General features: G+C 33.1%; 1 non-coding gene across 1 annotated transcript; it reads left to right on the forward strand.

Annotated features, from left to right (window-relative positions):
* Positions 1 to 428: 428 nt before the first annotated feature.
* On the forward strand, positions 429 to 559 carry LOC114678566 (small nucleolar RNA SNORA70). Its single transcript, XR_003730001.2, has one exon. It is a non-coding gene; the product is annotated as a small nucleolar RNA SNORA70 (small nucleolar RNA).
* Positions 560 to 20,141: the final 19,582 nt, after the last annotated feature.

Raw genomic sequence — 20,141 nt, forward strand, 5'->3', positions numbered from 1 at the left:
CCCTGCCTCAGCCTCTTGAGTAGCTGGGATTACAGGCAAGCACCACCATGCCTGTTTAATTTTTGTATTTTTAGTAAAGGCGTATGTCATAATGTTAGCCAGGCTGGTCTTGAACTCCTGACCTCAGGTGATCAGCCCACCTAGGCCTCCCAAAGTGTAAGTAGATAGTTTTAAAGATTATAGGTTTCAATAGGTTTTATTAATTTGTTTTAGTTGACATACAAGAGCACTACAAAACCACATTATTTTATTTTATTTTTTATCAATAAACTTTATTATGTTAAAGGCCATATTGCCCACTTAATATGACTTTGATGTGCACAATTTCTATAATTTACAACTTACTGTATATGGTCTAATATAAATTACATTTAGCTATCTTGAATAAAAGATACTAATCCCGAAAAATTTAATATATAAAATAATTTCTACAATCAATTAAGCTACCCAGCTCTTTTTCTAGTGGGGGCCTGGTATGCAATGGCTGCAAACAGCAGCATCCTAGGTAGTGTACAGCAGCCTGTTCCTTGTGTGCAATAGCCTTTGCCATTGAACATTTATGTCTCAAATCTAGTGCTTTCCCCAATCTAGGTTTAAGACTGGATGTATTATGCCTTTGGAAAGCCCCAGGACACAGAGGCCAGAGTTCACATTGGCCATGTTCATCCATACCGAGCTGCCAAACCTGGAGCATACAATTGAGTCCTTATTTAGGGCCAAGTTCAAGTTCAATGAATGCCCACAGAACCACATCTCAAGGAAGTGCGATTTTACTAAGTTGAATGCATATACATTTTAAGACTTGGTGACTGAGAAACAACTCATCCTGGATGGCTATGGGGCCAAATATATCCCTGGAATCATGGGCCCCTGTACAAGCAGCTAGCCCTGCATTTGAAAAGAGCTGCCCCCTCTTTACTCATGCCCACCAATGAATTCTATTTCCTGTACATCAAATATATATATATATATAAAATAATTCAACAATATGCAGTAGATTTTTTAAAAAAATTAAATGTAACTTTATCTTGATGTCTAACTACTGTGGATATATTTTGTCAGTTATTAACGTTCCCCTTTCAGGTTAATATCAAGTCAACAAAAATTTGGAGATCTCTTGACCCTTTCCCCAATGTGTAAATTAGTAATATAATGTCAATATTCAGACAGGCAAATAAACTAAGCTCCCTTTGATGAAAACGGCATGCAGTAAGACTTCCCTACTGAGAATCATCTTAGTTTGTGAAATAATAATCTGGAATGGCTATATCTGCAAAATATATTAAAAGAAAGAACATGTCAAAAACATTATCTGCAGTTCCTTTATGTATATCTAATCATTTTATATTTCTTTTTTATTATACTACTTGAAATACATACATAAAGGATAAAGAGTTTCAACAAACCTCCAAAAGTAAATCTAATTATCTATAATATTCCGACTTTCATTTTGTTTGCTTACCAAATTGAAATGAAAAGAAAAAAATACAGCACTCTGTAAAAAACTAAAATGATTTCAAAAAAATTATTGTTTCCCTTTGAAAATATAAATATTTAAATAATGGTGAAATAGAGAATATAAACATTCACAAATATTAGATATACATTCAACATTTTCAGGTATTATTTTGTTTTGTTCAGACTTCCCCTTCTGTCATTTTTCTCTCCTTTCTTTATCTTTAGCATAACTGAACAGCTTTCCGAACATCTATAGTTATACCAGACATAGCATTTTCCAACATGAAACGTGGTTTTTCTTAAACATCATTTCCAAATATTAATTCCCAGGGAAAATGATGTTTTCTGTATGCTAGAAATATTGGAACCAATATAACAAAACTCATTAACATTTATAACATTTGAAAATAATTTCACAATAGTTTTATTTTAAAAAATTGTATTGTAAATTTACATAAGAAATTATCTCTCTGTTATATGACTTGTATAACATCCACAGTATTCTAAGAAAATATTTTTTTAAATATACGATAAGATGTCTAAATAATACAATTTTTAAGAGTGCTTAGAACCACTGTTAAAAATCTTAGACTAAGGGATGAATACTTTTTTTCTATAGAGATTATATATCAGCATGCCAGCATTGGCTTTCGTTACAGAATAAGCATTTTAATCTTCTTTAACTCTCATCAATCCACTGCAGAAAGCAGCTTGAAATAAAAAAGACCATCACTTACAGAAAACAGTTAATAATTCCATGGTTTACTTGGCAGTTTCCTGGGCATAAATTTATAAAATACATTTATGGATTGAAATAAACTGTTTTACTAAATAATATTACAGAATTTAGAATAGATGCTGATTAAACAGCAAATCAACAGAAGTGTTTATTTACCAGTTTAGTGGCTACTATGCTAATTAGATCATCTGTCTAAAATGTGTCCATATGGACAATTTTTCTGTAAATGTTTCCTTTATTTCCACATTGTGTGACAGCATTTTCATAGATCCAGCTAGAAATTAACTTAAAAAATAGTTATTTAAAGATGACAACAGAAGGTTTTGAACTTTGAGTTCCAAAAGGCAAACAGATATTTCTGAAATAAAATATGTTATATATTTTTAATTTCTAATTGAATTTACATGTAAAATATTTATAAAATTCATATGAATTTGAGATATGTTCACATTGATTGGACAGTTTTTGTACCTCATTTTGCTTGGTCACACTGAAGTGAGGTTCATCATCTTGTGGCACCAAAAGAAAACTAGTGTGATTATAAGGAAATTATTATAGTTAGACAACTGTGCATTAATTTCATCATTAAGGACCAAACATGTATACAAATATAAATACTTTTCTTAGTACATTACTTGCAACATATGTACAATTATGTAACAATTATGGTGAACTAAGTCTCCTATAAATTTCCAAAATACTTTTTTTGCCTTTTTAAAATCTCTAAATCCATATGACTCAAGGGAAAATATTCTTGCACGTATGTATATTTAAACATGAACCTAGCCAAAAGTAAGATAAATTAAAAAAACATAACGTATCAAAAATGCTTAAATTGATGTGTTCAGGGAAAAATCTATCCCATTAAGAGCTTGCATTAGAACAGAAAAATTACCTTGAAATTATGATGAAAGCTTCCAACCTATTATTATAGAAATGAGAACAAATTAATTCTGAAGCAATCAGAAAGAAGAAAATAATAAAGGTTGATGAAGAAATAAACAACATTAAACAGAGAAAAAGTATATAGTTAAGTAAATTAAACTAAACTTAGATCTTTGAAGGGATCAATAAAATTGTTAAATCTCTGGCCAGACTAAGGAGAAAATAATAGGAAATAAATAATTTACAAATTTTAAGAATGATAGAAGTGACCACGGGTGGTGGCTCATGCCTGTAATCCCAGCATTTTGGGAGGCCGAGGCAGGCGGATCACTTGAGGTCAGGAGTTCCAGAACAGCCTGGCCAACATAGTGAAACCCTGTCTCCACTAAAAATACAAAAATGAGCTGAGCATGGTGGTGCATGCCTGCATTCCCACCTACTCGGGAGGCTGAGGCACAAGAATTCCCACCTACTGGGAGGCGGAGTTTGCAGTGAGTGAAGATCAGGCCACTGCACTCAGGCCTAGGTGACAGAACGAGACTCTGTCTCAAACAAAAAAAGAATGATAGAAATAACACTTCCATTGTCCTACAAAAGTTTAAGAATATCTAAATGAATACCATGATGAAATTTATAAATATAAATTAATTGATTTATATTAAATGTACCAATCCCTCAAAAGATACAAACTACTAAGGCAAACTCAAAAAGAAAGCAATAGTATGAACACCCCTATGCATATGTTTGAAATTTATTAATACCCACCTAGATAAATTAACTGACAAATTTTACTAAGATTTAAGGAAATATAATTTGTACTTTACACAAAACTTGAAGAAATAAAAAAGAGGAAACACTTTTCAATATTTTATGAGTCTACCATTATCCCCATACCAAACCATAAAAAAAAAACATTACAAGAAAGTGTCCTGTAGACAAATATGCCTTTAGATGATTAATTTAGATTTCAAAAACTTCAGCAAAATATTATCCAATTAAATCCTTTCATGTCTGTGTGTGTGTGTGTGTGTGTGTGTGTGTGTGTGTGTGTGTGCATGCACGTGTGTTGGTAAAATATATCATTATTAATTCGCGTTTATCTTGGGAGTTCAAGATAGTTTCCATATTCAATCAACCCATTGATGTGTACTATGGTCACTTGAAAAGACCAGCAAATCCTCTACATAAAAGGCCACTATAAATTGATTAAAACAGACTTTCATGACTCTGGAAATTGACCAAAGTATTCAACTACCTAAGAAATCTTTATGCTTGGGAAGTTATTGAAATGCGTTTAATAATATCAGGAAACCTGTTTTTACCTTGTGTCCTAATCTTGTTAAATCTCTCTTAATTTTATGAGACACTGCTTTTCCTTCCACTGTTCTTTTACTTTCTCCTTCTCCTTTGTTTTTTCCTCCCCCTTCCTTTCCCTTTTCTACATTCCTTCTCTCTCCTAAATGCTGTAAAAATTTCTACATATATAATAATATTATTCACAAGTAGGAACAGTTTTACTTATTTATTTCCAATCTGCGTTTATTTTATTCTCCCTTTTTTCCCTTATACACTGGATAGAATTCTAAGTATTATGTTGCAAATGAGTGATAAAAACAAACACCCTTGCTTTATTCCTGAGCATAGATGTGGAAAACAGTCAGTGTTTCACAGCTAAATATGATGGATTTTTCTATGCTCTTTATCAAGATGAAGGAATTTTTTGCTATTTCTGGTTTGCTGCATTTTTATCACAAGTAATTGTTTAATAGTGTCTTTTTCCCCTGCATTTATTGAAATGATCATGTGTTTTCCCATTTTAGAAAATTAATATGATGAATTATATTATTAGATTTTTAAAAATGTTGAACCTGTCTAGCATTTCTGGAATAAACACAGCTTGGTCATGTTTATCACTTTTCTACATAGTGTCATATTCAAGTTGTTGAGGATTTTGCATCTATGGTATATTTGTAGATTTTCATCTAGGGTATGTTGGTCTAAAGTTTTCTTTGTTTAATTTTTTTTCCTTTTTTTTTTTTAATCATCTATGTCTTATTCTGTTTAAGTCCCATGCTTGCTTCATAAAATGAATTGAGAAGTATTCCTTCCTCTTCTGTTTCTCAAAAATTGTAGAGAACTGGTGTTTTTGTTATTGTCTGTTTGTTGTTTTGTTTTTTCTTATTTTTGTCCTCATACTGACAACCAAACAGTTTGGAGTATAAAACATGGTTCCTGATTCCGGTTAAATCTAGTCTGCAATGACAACAACCATGTTGGGTTAAGGATTGGCCTATAAAACAGAAAAAAACCTTCAGGGAGATAAGTGCTCGTATAGGCATTGTGAAGCTGAATTCATTTTTAATCATTAAGGGCTTTTAAGGAAGAAGATTTATTAACTAAAATAGATTAGAGGAAATTCTTATCTATGAGAGAGGAAGGGATGAGATTCAACCTGGAAAAATGATGAAGTTGTAGCGAACTGGGTAAAGTGGACTCAACAGTTAATAATGGATAATGCTGGGACCCAACGCTGGTAATGAGCTTGTATTATGACTCAATAACATCACTTTATCACTTTAAAGAAGATGGAAGCCTAAATAACCATACAGCAATGGTTTTTCTTAGCTGCTGAGGGACACATTTATATAATCTTTAGGGACCCCATCTCTGAGGTCACTCATAATTTATATTAATTGATTGTTATTGCCATTGTCCCAAGAATAGATAAGACATCCTGTAGTACAGGTAGCAGAGATGTAAACAATTCTAATTCTTGTGTCTTGTCTCTAAGAAGGGAGTGCTTCCTGGTGTATGACAGCATATAGTAGAGATCATTGTCAATTAGAGCCTGTGAACTGAGACAGGGTGACTGGCTATGTCCACAACCCGTTAGGAACCCAGAAAGCCTCCTCAGAATGTAATACGGGTGAATAATAAATGGCCTGAGAAAACAGAATTTAGCTAACCATTATCTAATTTCAGTGCTAAATAGTTCTGCACAGATTTATCAAAAGGTAAAAATAAAAGCAGATTGAGAGGAGGAATGGGTAATTTTGTTTGTACAAAATATTAAAGTATATGGAATGGTCTTGTAGGATGCATTAGTAATTTTTAAAACCCCATCTTTACCCTACACTGTGTCTATAAAATGCTAGGCATATTCATGTTAATATTACTGTTGTTACTGTCATATAAATGCTATATTCAACGTAGATGCTCAGAAAAATGATTGTTTTGCCACAGGAGAGACTAGACCAGGGACAATAAATATGGATTAGGCAAGAATATGTTAACTCAGCAGGCCAGGGTTTCTTCAACCCTGTACATTTAAAGGTAATTTGTCTTTAGGACTAACTAGACTCTGAGTTCTGGAAGTAATATTACCGTGAAGAGTGTTTTTGTACATCTGAGGCCTTGGGTTTATGGTGAATGACTGACTTTATATGCCTGAGGCCCTGAGCCATGTTATATTTATTTGAACCATGTGGTATCAATTTAACCAGATATGTTTATTCTAAGATATGATTTATGCCAAATGCCTGTTTTTGTTCTAGAGGGATCATGGAAAAGAAGCTGAATTTGCTGAGTTTTGTCACGTGGGCATTGTATGCCTACGTGATTAACCACCAATAAAAACCTGGGACATCAAAGATTAAATAAGCTGTTCTCATTGCCAAGAATTAACATGTGGTTGTATACAGCATTACTGAGAGATTGAAGTGTATCTGCATGTGATTCTACTGTGATGGTACACTTGTAAGTTTGTGCCTGGTGTCTCCTGAACTTTTGCCCTGAGCACCTTTTTCCTTTGTTGATATGAATCTGCATCCTTTTATTTTAATAAACCATAAACATAAGTATAATTGCTTCTCTGAGTTCTGAGAGTGGTTTAAGTAAATCATCAAAGCAGAAGACCAATAGGGACCCCCAGCAAAACATGTTTACTTATAAACATAAGGAAGTTAAAACTTTCTCTTTGATTAATATCTTAATTGTAGTCTATTGGTTTCAAAAATTTGGCTTCTGTTTTTCATAAACCTACATTTCAATTTTGTAGTGAAGTAAATTTTATTTTTTATACTTTCCATATATATTCTGTTTTTCTCATTATTATTTATTTTATCTCAAATCCTTTATCTGTGTTCATTTTCCTCTGTTTGAAATTTGTCTTTTGAGATTTCTTTAGAAGGTGTTTCTGGATGATAAATTTTCTGTTATTCTTTGTCTAAAATGTCATTATTTTGACTCATTTATAAAAGGTGTTTTATGTTTTATAAACCTCTAATATATAGAAGTGTGTCTAAACACATCGAGGATATTTTCCAAATTTTTTCCTACATTTTACTGCTGTTGATAAGAAATCAGTATTGGTATTTTGACATTTAAGTTATGTGTCATTTTGTCTTGGTAGTTCTGAAGGTCTTCCCTCTGTTTTATATTCTCCTTCACCATTCATAAATGTGCTTTATATTTATTTGGTAATAACTTTTGAACATATACTATGCTATAAAAATAAGCTAGGCACTTTGGTTACATCTTGCAAATAAAATCAACAAAATCTGTTTTGAGATTATATTGTAATATGAGATACCCAAAATAAATAGGATATGTACCATATGTTTGAAGGTGGTAAATAGGATGAGAAAAATAGATCAGGTCAAGAAGAATGAAGATGACTGAAGGTACAGGTTATGATAAAAACTTAGGTGTGCCTAGGAATTAATTCATCTTATGTATCTTGTGTGTAATGTGTTATTTCTCTTGAATCTGAGAATTTGATGTCTTTCATTAGGTCTGTAATCTGTCAATAAATCTCACTAATGAATATATTAGACTCAAGTTTAATATGCGATAGTCATTTTCATTCTGTCTTCATATCATTTAATTCTTTCTCTTTATTGTTCATATTTATACATCTCTTAATAGTTACAGTGAATTTAATATATTTTACATTACGCAATTATTCTCACTTTAGCTATCTCTAATATATTATGAATGTGTCAGTTATGTGTTTACTATTGTTTTAATTAAACTTTTAAATCATTCATTTTAATTCTTACTTAATTCAAACTTGTTCGTTATACATTCTTATAATTCCAATATCTGCAGTCATTCTTCATGTGATTCTTTTATCTCCTTGTTTTCCTCCTATTTCCTTTTCATGTACGATGCTTCTCTATGTGTTTTGTTTTGTTTTACTGTCAATTCCTAACTAATTAAAGTATATTTATGCAAATAATTTTAGGTTAGAATTGAAATAGGGTTCCCAAAAGGATCACATAAATTTGTTTATACCAAGGACCCAGGGTTATAAACAGAATGGGATCACTTTAAATTTCTGTCTCGAGGATTTTCAAGTTACACAGGTCATGTTAGTAAGAACCTCAGAAAAGGGCATTCTTTTTTTTTTTTTTTTTTCCACTTTACGTCCTGGAATACATGTGCAGAACATGTAGGTTTGTTACATAGGTATACATGTGCCATGGTTGTTTGTTGCACCTATCAACCTGTCATCTAGGTTTTAAGCCCCACATGCATTAGGTATTTGTCCTAATGCTCTCCCTCCCCTTGCCCTCCGCCCCCCAACAGGCCCTGGTATATAATGCTGCCGTCCCGGTTTCCATGTGCAGAACGTGCAGTTTTGTTACATAGGTATACATGTGTTATGGTGGTTTGCTGCACCCTTCAACCTGTCACTTACATTAGGTATTTCTCCTAATGTTATCACTCCCCTAGCCCCCGACCTCTTACAGCCCCTCCCTGATGATCCCCTCCCTGTGACCATGTGTTCTCATTGTTCAACTCCCACTTGTGAAAACATATGGTGTTTAGTTTTCTGTTCCTGTGTTACTTTGCTGAGAATGATGGCTTCTAGCTTCATCCATGTCTCTGCAAAGGACATGAACTCATCGGTTTTTATGGCTGCATAATATTCCATGGTGTATATGTGCCACATTTTCTTTATGCAGTCTATCATTGATGGACATTTGGGTTGGTTCTAAGTCTTTGCTATTGTAAATACTGCTGCAGTAAACATATGTGTGCCTGTGTCTTTATAGTAGAATAATTTATAATCCTTTGAGTATGTTCCCAGTAATGAGATCGCTGGCTCAAATGGTATTTCTAGTTCTAGATCCTTGAGGAATCACCATACTGTTTTCCACAATGGCTGAACTAATTTACACTCCCTCCAATAGTGTGAGAGTGTTCTCTTACTACACTTCCAATTTGGTTGGACTTTGAGCTTTGTCTCTGGTCCCCTACTCTTTATAATCCCAAGAAATATGGCCTCATCCTTATCAGGACCAGAGAATGCTCTCAAGGTAAAATCTTAATTTTCATAAAATTTTTATCTTCTTGCCTGATCATTGTGACACTAAAACAATATATTTTTTAATGTTTCATCCAACTTTTTTTTTTTTTTTTTTTTTTTTGAGACGGAGTCTCGCTCTGTCACTCAGGCTGGAGTGCAGTGGCCGGATCTCAGCTCACTGCAAGCTCCGCCTCCCGGGTTCACGCCATTCTCCTGCCTCAGCCTCCGGAGTAGCTGGGACTACAGGCTCCCGCCACCTCGCCCGGCTAAGTTTTTGTATTTTTAGTAGAGACGGGGTTTCACTGTGTTAGCCAGGATGGTCTCGATCTCCTGACCTCGTGATCCGCCCGTCTCGGCCTCCCAAAGTGCTGGGATTACAGGCTTGAGCCACCGCGCCCGGCCTCATCCAACTTTTAAGAGTTATTTTAGTAATAGGACTGAGCCAGGTTTTTAATCCACACTACTGCAGAGAAAAAAATGACAAAAGGTAACTTTCAAAAATAGAAATCCATATTTTTTCATTAAAGATTTATTATACATTCTAAATAAAATAGAGATAGAAAGTTAGCATTTGAACTTTAAAGTTATTAGCATTAGAAGCAATGAAACATAAATTTCTCATGGGAGTTATTCATTTTTCTGGGTTATAAATGAATGTCATATTATTCTTGATGTTTAATGTAAAATATTATTGATTGTAAGAACCCAATATGATCTAGGATATTCAGTCTTACACAACATAGGGATCTAGTATAGGTTGATGTACATCCAAAATTATAACACACTTTGCTCAAACACGATGCATATTACATTTTCCTATAGCTTAAATCAGTGTTATCTCTATATTAAGAGATATAAAGAGAGGATTCAAAATAATAACTGAAGAATTCTCACTCATTTTATGAATCTAGTAGATCAAAATATTACTCCAACATTAATATTGATTTCATAATACAGAATGTGAGGCTTATATAAACCTGTTTCAAAAAATGCATAGCATTCTTCAGCTTTTATGTTGTAATATATTCAGAATATAATCCAAAATAAAGTTGTAATAAATTATCTCATTTTAATGAGTATTTTAACATAAAATGTGAGTTTGGGATTATTATAAATCCAAAGACACATAAACTCAGTTTCTAAAAGATATGATTGAGGGGAAATCCTGATTTATTATATCTTCATTTTGTCAAGAAAAGACACAGTTATTATTTATAATAAAAATGATTACAATGCACACATACTTTTTTGTGAGTTGTCACAGAATTTTCTATTACCTAAACCTGTCAAGTTCAATACAATTCATATCTAGAGTATGTATAAATAAAGGTTGATCTGTGATATCAGATATTATCAAATAAAAAATATTCTTATTGAAAAAAATGTGATTCCTTATGACAACTTCAGAGCATCTTCTATTTGCCCCCTGTTATCAACAGGGGAAATTTTCTTTCCTACATTTCTCACTAATCATTTCTGACAAGTAGTTGGCAAGCTTAACTATAAAGGGTCGTCCATAGGGTTCTAGGTCAACCCTATCCTTTGGGAAGAAAGTATACATGATGTCAATGAATAAATGCCCTCCAACAGAGGAAAAGGACAATGCTTTACGTAGTGTGTGCAGAATCATTTTTCAACATAATTAACTTATCTATTTGTGACATGATTTAACTGTCATTGCAGGTGTTTGACATGACCCACATTTTTTCTTCGTGCCAAGAAATACAATGGTTTTGTATTACATTAATACTTTACATCATCTATAATATAAGTCAGGCTTGGTTAAAAAAATATATAAAAATAAAAATCTCAGTTCTATTCAAAATATTAATGAAAGTATCTTACCAAAGTAAGACATTAGCAGTGCATTATCTGTCACTATATATTGTGTATGTTTGCTCATTTCAACAAGGGAAAGATAATTAGAAAATTGGAAGAAAAAAATTAAGCAGTTCTTATAAAATTAATATACATACTAAATATCATGAAGGGTAGAAACAGAGTTAACATTTAAAATTTTTATAACTAATGTGTAAATTTAATTGAAAGCCAACTGATTGCTCTGAATTTTTCCAGGAATAATGGCAATTGAACAGAAAATAACTGACATTGAAAGTATCTACCTTTTCACATTTAAATGCAAGTGACTTTTTGTTCATTCATTAAAAAATTATGGATTATTATGCTTTAGCTTGAATGTTTATCTCCCCTCTAAAATCCTTTTTGAAACTTAGTCCTCAATGCAATAGTATTAGGAGGTGAGGCCTTTAGGAGTAATTAGGCCATGAGGACTCTGTACTCATAGACGGGATTAGTCTATTACAAAAGGCCTGAAGGGAACTAGCTAATGTGAGGACACAGCATACAAGATACCATTTTAGAAGCAGAAACTGGGACCTCACTTGGTGCCAAACCTGCCAACATGGTCTTGAACTTTTCAGCAGCCTCCTGGACTGTGAGAAACAAGTTTCTGTTCTTATCGGTCTCAGCTATTTTTTTTTGGCAATTACCATCAACATTTTATTATAAAAATGTTCACACATACAGCATTGATTTGTTAACATTTTTTTTTAAATTATACTTTAAGTTCTAGGGTACATGTACACAACTTCCAGGTTTGTTACATATGTATACATGTGCCATATTGGTGTGCAGCACCCATTAACTCGTCATTTACATTAGGTATATCTCCTAATGCTATCCCTCTCCCCACCCCCTCCCCACAATAGGACCCAGTGTGAGATGCTCCCTTTCCTGTGTCCAAGTGATCTCATTGTTCAATTCCCACCTATGAGTGAGAACATGCGATATTTGGTTTTCTGTTCTTGCGATAGTTTGCTAAGAATGATGGTTTCCAGCTGCATCCATGTCCCTACCAAGGAAACGAATTCATCCTTTTTTATGGCTGCATAGTATTCCATGGTGTGTATGTGCCACATTTTCTTAATCCAGTCTGTCACTGATGGACATTTGGGTTGATTCCAAGTCTTTGCTATTGTGAATAGTGCTACAATAAACATACATGTGCATGTATCTTTATAGCACCATGACTTATAATCCTTTGGGTATATCCCCAGTAATGGGATGGCTGGGTCAAATGGTACTTCTAGTTCTAGATCCTTGAGGAATCTCCATACTGTTTTCCACAATAGTTGAACTAGTTTACAGTCCCACCAACAGTGTAAAAGTGTTCCTGTTTCTCCACATCCTCTCCAGCACCTGCTGTTTCCTGACTTTTTAATGATTGCCATTCTAACTGGTGTGAGATTGTTTCTCATTGTGATTTTGATTTGCATTTCTCTGATGGACAGTGATGATGAGCATTTTTTCATGGTGTCTGCTGGCTATATGAATGTCTTCTTTTGAGAAGTGTCTGTTCATATCCTTTGCCCACTTTTTGATGGGGTTGTTTGCTTTTTTCTTGTAAATTTGATTGAGTTCTTTATAGAATCTGGATATTAGCCCTTTGTCAGACGAGTAGATTGCAAAAATTTTCTCCCATTCTGTAGGTTGCCTGAATGTTCATTGTGATGGTAGTTTCTTTTGCTGTGCAGAAGCTCTTTAGTTTAATTAGATCCCATTTGTCAATTTTGGCTTTTGTTGCCATTGCTTTTGGTGTTTTAGACATGAAGTCCTTGCCCATGCCTATGTCCTGAATGTTATTATCTAGGTTTTCTTCTAGAGTTTTTATAGTTTTAGGTCTAACATTTAAGTCGCTAATCCATCTTGAATTAATTTTCATATAAAGTGTAATGAAAGGATCCAGTTTCAGCTTTCTACTTATGGTTAGCCAATTTTCCCAGCACCATTTATTAAATAGTGAATACTTTCCCCATTTCTTGTTTTTGTCAGATTTGTCAAAGATAAGATGGCTGTAGATGTGTGGTATTATTTCTGAGGGCTCTGTTCTGTTCCATTGGTCTGTATCTCTGTTTTGGTACCAGTACCATGCTGTTTTGGTTACAGTAGCCTTGTAGTATAGTTTGAAGACAGGTCGTGTGATGCCTCCAGCTTTGTTCTTTTGGCTTAGGATTGTCTTGGCAATGCGGGCTCTTCTTTGGTTCCATATGAACTTTAAAGCAGTTTTTTCCAATTCTGTGAAGAACGTCATTGGTAGCTTAATGGGGATGGCATTGAATCTCTAAATTACCTTGTGCAGTATGGCTATTTTCACAATATTGATTCTTCCTATCCATGAGCATGGAATGTTCCTCCATTTGTTTGTATCCTCTTTTATTTCACTAAGCAGTGGTTTTTAGTTCTCCTTGAAGAGGTCCTTTACATCCCTTGTAAGTTGGATTCCTAGGTATTTTATTCTCTTTGAAGCTATTGTGAATGGGAGTTGATTCATGATTTGGCTCTCTGTTTGTTACTGGTGTATAAGAACGCTTGTGATTTTTGCTCATTGATTTTGTATCCTGAGACTTTGCTGAAGTTGCTTATCAGCTTAAGGAGATTTTGGGCTGAGACAATTGGGTTTTCTAAATATGCAGTCATGTCATCTGCAAACAGGGACAATTTGACTTCTTCTTTTCTTAACTGAATACCCTTTGTTTCTTTCTCTTTCCTGACTGTCCTAGTCAGAACTTCCAACACTATGTTGAATAGGAGTGGTGAGAGAGGGCATCCCTGTCTTGTGCCAGTTTTCAAAGGGAATGCTTCCAGTTTTTGTCCATTCAGTATGATATTGGCTGTGGATTTGTCATAAATAGCTCTTATTATTTTGAGATACATTCCATTAATACTGAATTTATTGAGAGTTTTTAGGATGAAGGGCTGTTGAATTTTGTCAAAGGCGTTTTCCGCATCTATTGAGATAATCATGTTGTTTTTGTCTTTGTTCTGTTTATATGCTGGATTATGTTTCTTGATTTGTGTATGTTGAATCAGCCTTGCATCCCAGGGATGAAACCCACTTGATCATGGTGAATAAGCTTTTTGATGTGCTGCTGGATTCAGTTTGCCAGTGTTTTATTGAGGGTTTTTGCATCGATGTTCATCAGGGATATTGGTCTAAAATTCTATTTCTTTGTTGTATCTCTGTCAGGCTTTGGTATCAGGATGATGTTGGCCTCATAAAATGAGTTAGGGAGGATTCTCTCTTTTTCTATTGATTGGAATAGTTTCAAAAGGAATGGTACCAACTCCTCCTTGTACATCTGGCAGAATTCGGCTGTGAATCCGTCTGGTCCTGTACTTTTTTTGGTTTGTAGGCTATTAATTATTGCCTCAGTTTCAGAGTCTGCTATTGGTCTGGTCTCAGCTATTTTGTTACAGAAGCACAAATGAACTGAGACTGGAGTGTTTATGTGCTAGGTATGGAGCTAATTTCGGAATAAATAAAGATGAATACATTCTATGACCTCATGGTCTAGTGCCTGTTACAGTGATGCAGTGGATATTTTTTCTTGCCTTATTATTACTCATTTTTGTTTTATTTGCTAAATATTGAGGAAAACAAGAATTCACCATCAGGTTTTCCACTGATACAACTGTTTAAGAAGTACATATGACATTATACTTTTTCTCTCTGTATTCTGTATTCTGTAAAGTCTAAGGCTAACATGATTTTACTTGTATTCTGTATTCTGTAAAGTCTAAGGCTAACACTGACTTTACTCTAATTAGTACTGTGTTCATTTCAGAGGTATAATATGCCTTGTACAAATATAAATAAATAAAACATTAAAGGTGCTACTACTCAAAACATATAGGGAATAAAATATTCTATTTGAAACAGCAACATAGAGTTTACATTGAGAGAAAATTTTATTCATTAGTTTAAATTGGGTAAAATAAAATAAATATTATTTGGTTAAAATAGAGAAAGTTAAATGGAAAGATGAAATGATAAAGACACCAGAGAAAATTGTTCAGTTTGCATATAAATTGGACAATTAGCCCCTAACCTGCCTAGGTAGAAGTTCACAGCCTTAAGTAAAATAATTATTTAAACTTACAAGTCTTACTAGGAAAATATGAGTAGAAAAATAGAATGTATTGTTGCATTTTACATGATTTTACTTGAACTTAGTTTATAATATGTACATACATTAAGTTGATTTAAATATTTTATGTACATAAATGATATTGTTGAAGATTCTAAGAACTTAAAAATAAAATACAAGATAAACATTGACTTTAAAAAGAGAGTAAATAAGATGAAGAATTTGAAAGACTTTAAGAATTAATTTCAGTTTCTTTTCCAAAATATATGTGGTTAGCCTACAATGCTTTTACAATCTATTATTTTATGAGTATGAGTATTGATTTTATTATGTAAACTTGTATTGTTTTTAAAATACGGCAAAAGAGTTAGAGTTCTATAGTTTGACAAAGAAGCCCAACCTTAAAGCAGATCACTCCTTTGACAGCTTAATGAATAAAGCATGCATGTAGTTGACACTAATTCATGTAATAAACATTTGTAGAACACTTATGTGTAAGAAATGGTGCTAATGAGATGAGTGGTACATTAAAATAAGTAGACAAGTTTCCAGATACTAAGGAGTTTATGTACTTGTAAGGTACATAAAACAAAACAAATGAACAAGTTAAGTTTAAAATAAATCAGAGGCCGGGCGCGGTGGCTCAAGCCTGTAATCCCAGCACTTTGGGAGGCCGAGACGGGCGGATCACGAGGTCAGGAGATCGAAACCATCCTGGCTAACACGGTGAAACCCCGTCTGTATTAAGAAATACAAAAAACTAGCCGGACGAGGTGGCGGGCGCCTGTAGTCCCAGCTACTCGGGAGGCTGAGGCCTGAGAATGGCGTGAACCCGGGATGCGGAGCTTGCAGTGAGCTGAGATCCGGCCACTGCACTCCAGCCTGGGCGACAGAGCGAGACTCTGTCTCAAAAAAAAAAAAAAAATAAAAAATAAAATAAAATAAAATAAATCAGAAAATGAAGGAAAGAAAATGAATATACATAGTAAATATACATAATATCTCAAATATTCTTTAAATACCTTAGACAGAATTTAATATTTAATACTAATAATCAGATAATCTGATTTATTACAGATGATATAATTGAGGCAAATACAAATCTTTGAACTTTAAATTTTTTCAAAGTCTTCCTGAAGTATTTGACTATATAATATTTTGGTAAACATAAGTAAGTGGATATCAATACATTGAAACATAAACAGAATAGGAAATAGAAAAAAAAGAAACAATAGAAAACATCGAATTTGTAGTATGACTACAATTTAAGATTTGATAAAGACAAAAGTAGAAACCAATATGTAGTTAGGAGGATAGAAAAAAATACAGTGGACCCTCCGTATCCACAGGTTCTGCATGTATGAATTCAACCACCCATGGATCAAAAATATTTGGAAAAACATTTATGAAAAAGTGAACACTTATAGAATTTTGCCTTGTCATTATCCCCTAAAGAACACAGTATAACTATCTACATAGATTGTACATTGTACTTGGTATTATAAGAAACCTAGAGATGATTTAAAGTATGTGAAAGTGTTTATTTAAGTATATAAAATACTAGTATACACCTTTTTTTTTGTGAGTCTGAAGGTTCCTAGAACCAGTACCCCATAAATACAGAGGAACAACAGTAATGAGTTCCTCGTAAACTGGGTTGAAGTATTATAACTGTACACAGAAGAACCTAAGGCAGAGTGATTAAATAATATATAGCAGTATGTATAAGAAGTGAGGATAATTGAAAACTAGATTGATAGGAAAGACATGCCAAATATGATGAAATCAGTGGAAAAAATAAAACTTTAACAGGATGTACAAGCAAGGATTGGGTAGATGTCATCTGAAAGATACAATTTCTAATGACAAAAGTACTTTAATAGTCTAGCCTAATATTTTATTGTATCTTAAAACTTCCCTCTTACTCATTCCAGTCTGACCACACCAGCTTTATTGTAGCTTCTTTTATCCACCAAGAATTACGCTCTGGTCTAATTGTTTATGACCTCCTAAAATTTGTATAATTCTCACCACCAAGGTGATAATATTAAAAAATGGGCCATTTAGTAGATGACTGGGTCATGGGAGTGGAGCCCTTATGAAACGTGCCGCAGAGAGACCCCTTCCTCTTCCACCATGTAAGGTTAGACTGAGAAATACATCTCTGTGGTTTATAAGCTGCTCAGTCGATGGTATTTTGTTATAGCAACCCATGCTAATGAATGCAGATGACCATGTGTCTGCTTTGTCCTGGCTTTTATCTTTGCCTGTAACATTCCACCCCAAAGGCTCACATGGCTCTCCTTGCTCTTCGAGTCTTGCTAATCTTTCCTTGTTGATTCCTTAAAATCAACACATAAAAATGCGTATCCCTTTCTTAAGCAAGCAATCCCTTTCATCCTTTACCTTTCTGTATTTGTTAGTAGAATTAACCATCCGCTAGTATACTCTAAAATTTACTCATATATTATATTCATTATCTATTCTATTTCCTCCCACAATACTCTAAACAAGTGGTATGATTTGGCTCTGTTCCCACCCAAAATCTCATGTTGAATTATAATCAGATTTATAATCCCCGTGTGTTGTGGGAAGGACCTCTGGGAGGTGATTAGATCATGGGGTGGTTCCCTCATGTCGTTCTTGTAATAGTGAATGACTTCTCACATGATTTGATGGTTTGGTAAAGGGCTTTTACCCCCTTCGCTCTTCACTTTTCTTTCCTGCCACCATGTGCAGAAGGGCGTTTGCTTCCCCTTCTGACATGAATGTAAGTTTTCTGAGGCCTCCCCAGACCTTCAGAATTGTGAGTCAATTAAGCCTCTTTCCTTTACAAGTTAAACAGTGTCTAACAGCTCTTTATAGCAGTGTGAGAACAGACTCATACAACAAGAGAACAGATATTTTTGCTTATTGTGCATTGTCAAGATCACATTGTTTATTTTTACATTGACTATTGTTTATCTTCTATGGTTTGTTACCTCCAACAATAAGGTAATCAAGGGTCAACATTTTTTGTTTATTCAGTAAAACATTCTCAGTGAATTGGGCATTGCGTGGCACAGAGTAGGTATTTAATATATCTGTTAATTTTTATATAAATGAATAAATTTTCTAAATTTTGCTAATAATGTTAACAGAAGACCCGAAAAGTATAATCAGTAAATTAGTTATATTTTGAAGTAAAACAAAGTTAATCTATGTAAAAAATTAATGTAAAAATTCTCAGTATATACACTTGAGTAATAATCACTGTAACATTTACCTATTTATAAAGAATAAAATTTGACAGTAAAAGCACCTGAGTCTGGAATTTGTTTCCCCTAAGAAGGTTTTAAATTAAAATTCAGTGTCTTTAATAACTCTAAGGATATGAAGACATTTTATTTATTCTTGAGTAATTGTAAAGATTATCTTGCTTATAATAGGATTTATTCAACCATTATCAAATTTATTGGTATAAAGTTTTTATAATTTAAGTTATCATTTTGATATTTGTAGTATCTTTACCATGTCCACTATCTTCCCAGCCTTGCCCACTTTATCTCCTCAAAGTGGTTGGTGACAGATTCCTGTCTTTGTATCTTTCTCAGACTGTCTAGAATTTAATTCATTTTATTCCTTTCATCAAAGAATCAGTTTTAAATTTCATCTTTTCCTTTTGTATTTCCGTTATGTCTTTTTAATTTTGGGGGTATTTTTTCTATATTTTACTTTCTACTTCTTGTTTAATTTGGTTTTCTTTTCACTTTTTCAAGTAGACATTTGTGTCATTAATTTTAGACATTTCCCTTTTTCTAACAAAAATATTAAAAACTTTGTGTTTCTCCAAAGGAATCCTGAAATTGTAGTGTTTTTATTTTTATCCAGACCAAAATACTTTCCAATTTATCTTTTGATTTACTATTTGCTACAAGGTGTCATTAGAAGTTTATTATGTCTAAATATTTGGGGATTCCATTTTAGTTTTGGTTTTGTTTTTTATTTCAAATTTAATTCTATTGGGTCAGAGAACACACTCTCCACGTTCTAATCTTGTTAAATTTGTTGAAACTTTATTTTTTGTTGCTGAACATGTGGTGAATGCTAGTGCACTTGAAAATAAAATGAGTTTCTGCTGGTGATGAGTATAATATTCTATATGTCCTAGAACTTGTTGGGTTATAATGTCGTTAAATTTGTTGATTATTTTCTTTAAAATTTTTTATTTAATTGTTTAATAATATCAGAAAATAGTTTTCAAATCTTTAAATATATTGTGGATTTGTATATTTTTCTTTTCAGTTCAGTATGTTTTTGGCTTGAGTATTTTAAATGCAGAACTTTTTGTTAATGTGTGAATAAACATTTTGCATTATCAGGTTCTCTTGATGAATCTTACCAATTATATTGATCTTTATCGTTGCTAAAAATATTTCTTGATTTGAGGCTCATTTTGTCTGATATTAGTAGAAGTCTTCCAGTTTTTGTATACTTAGTGTTTATACTATAGAAAATCTGCCATCCTCTTATCTTACAAGACTCCAGAGATTTGAACTTTCATGTAAAATATTTTCAATATTAATTTATAATATTTTATAATATTACAAAGAAATTTTGAAAAATATTTGGTATTTATATAAAAAGCCTACTGAGATTTTGACTGATATTGCAATTAATCTATAAATCAATTTAGTAGAACTATCTTCTTAACACTAGAAAGCATTCAAATTATTGAACATGGTTTATCTCTCCATTTATATAGGTCTGTCTTAAAGTCTCTCAGCACTGTATTGCAGTTTTCAAAGTATCAAACAGA

Source organism: Macaca mulatta, chromosome 5 (genome assembly GCF_049350105.2).
Source record: "Macaca mulatta isolate MMU2019108-1 chromosome 5, T2T-MMU8v2.0, whole genome shotgun sequence".
Classification (NCBI taxonomy): Eukaryota; Metazoa; Chordata; class Mammalia; order Primates; family Cercopithecidae; genus Macaca; species Macaca mulatta.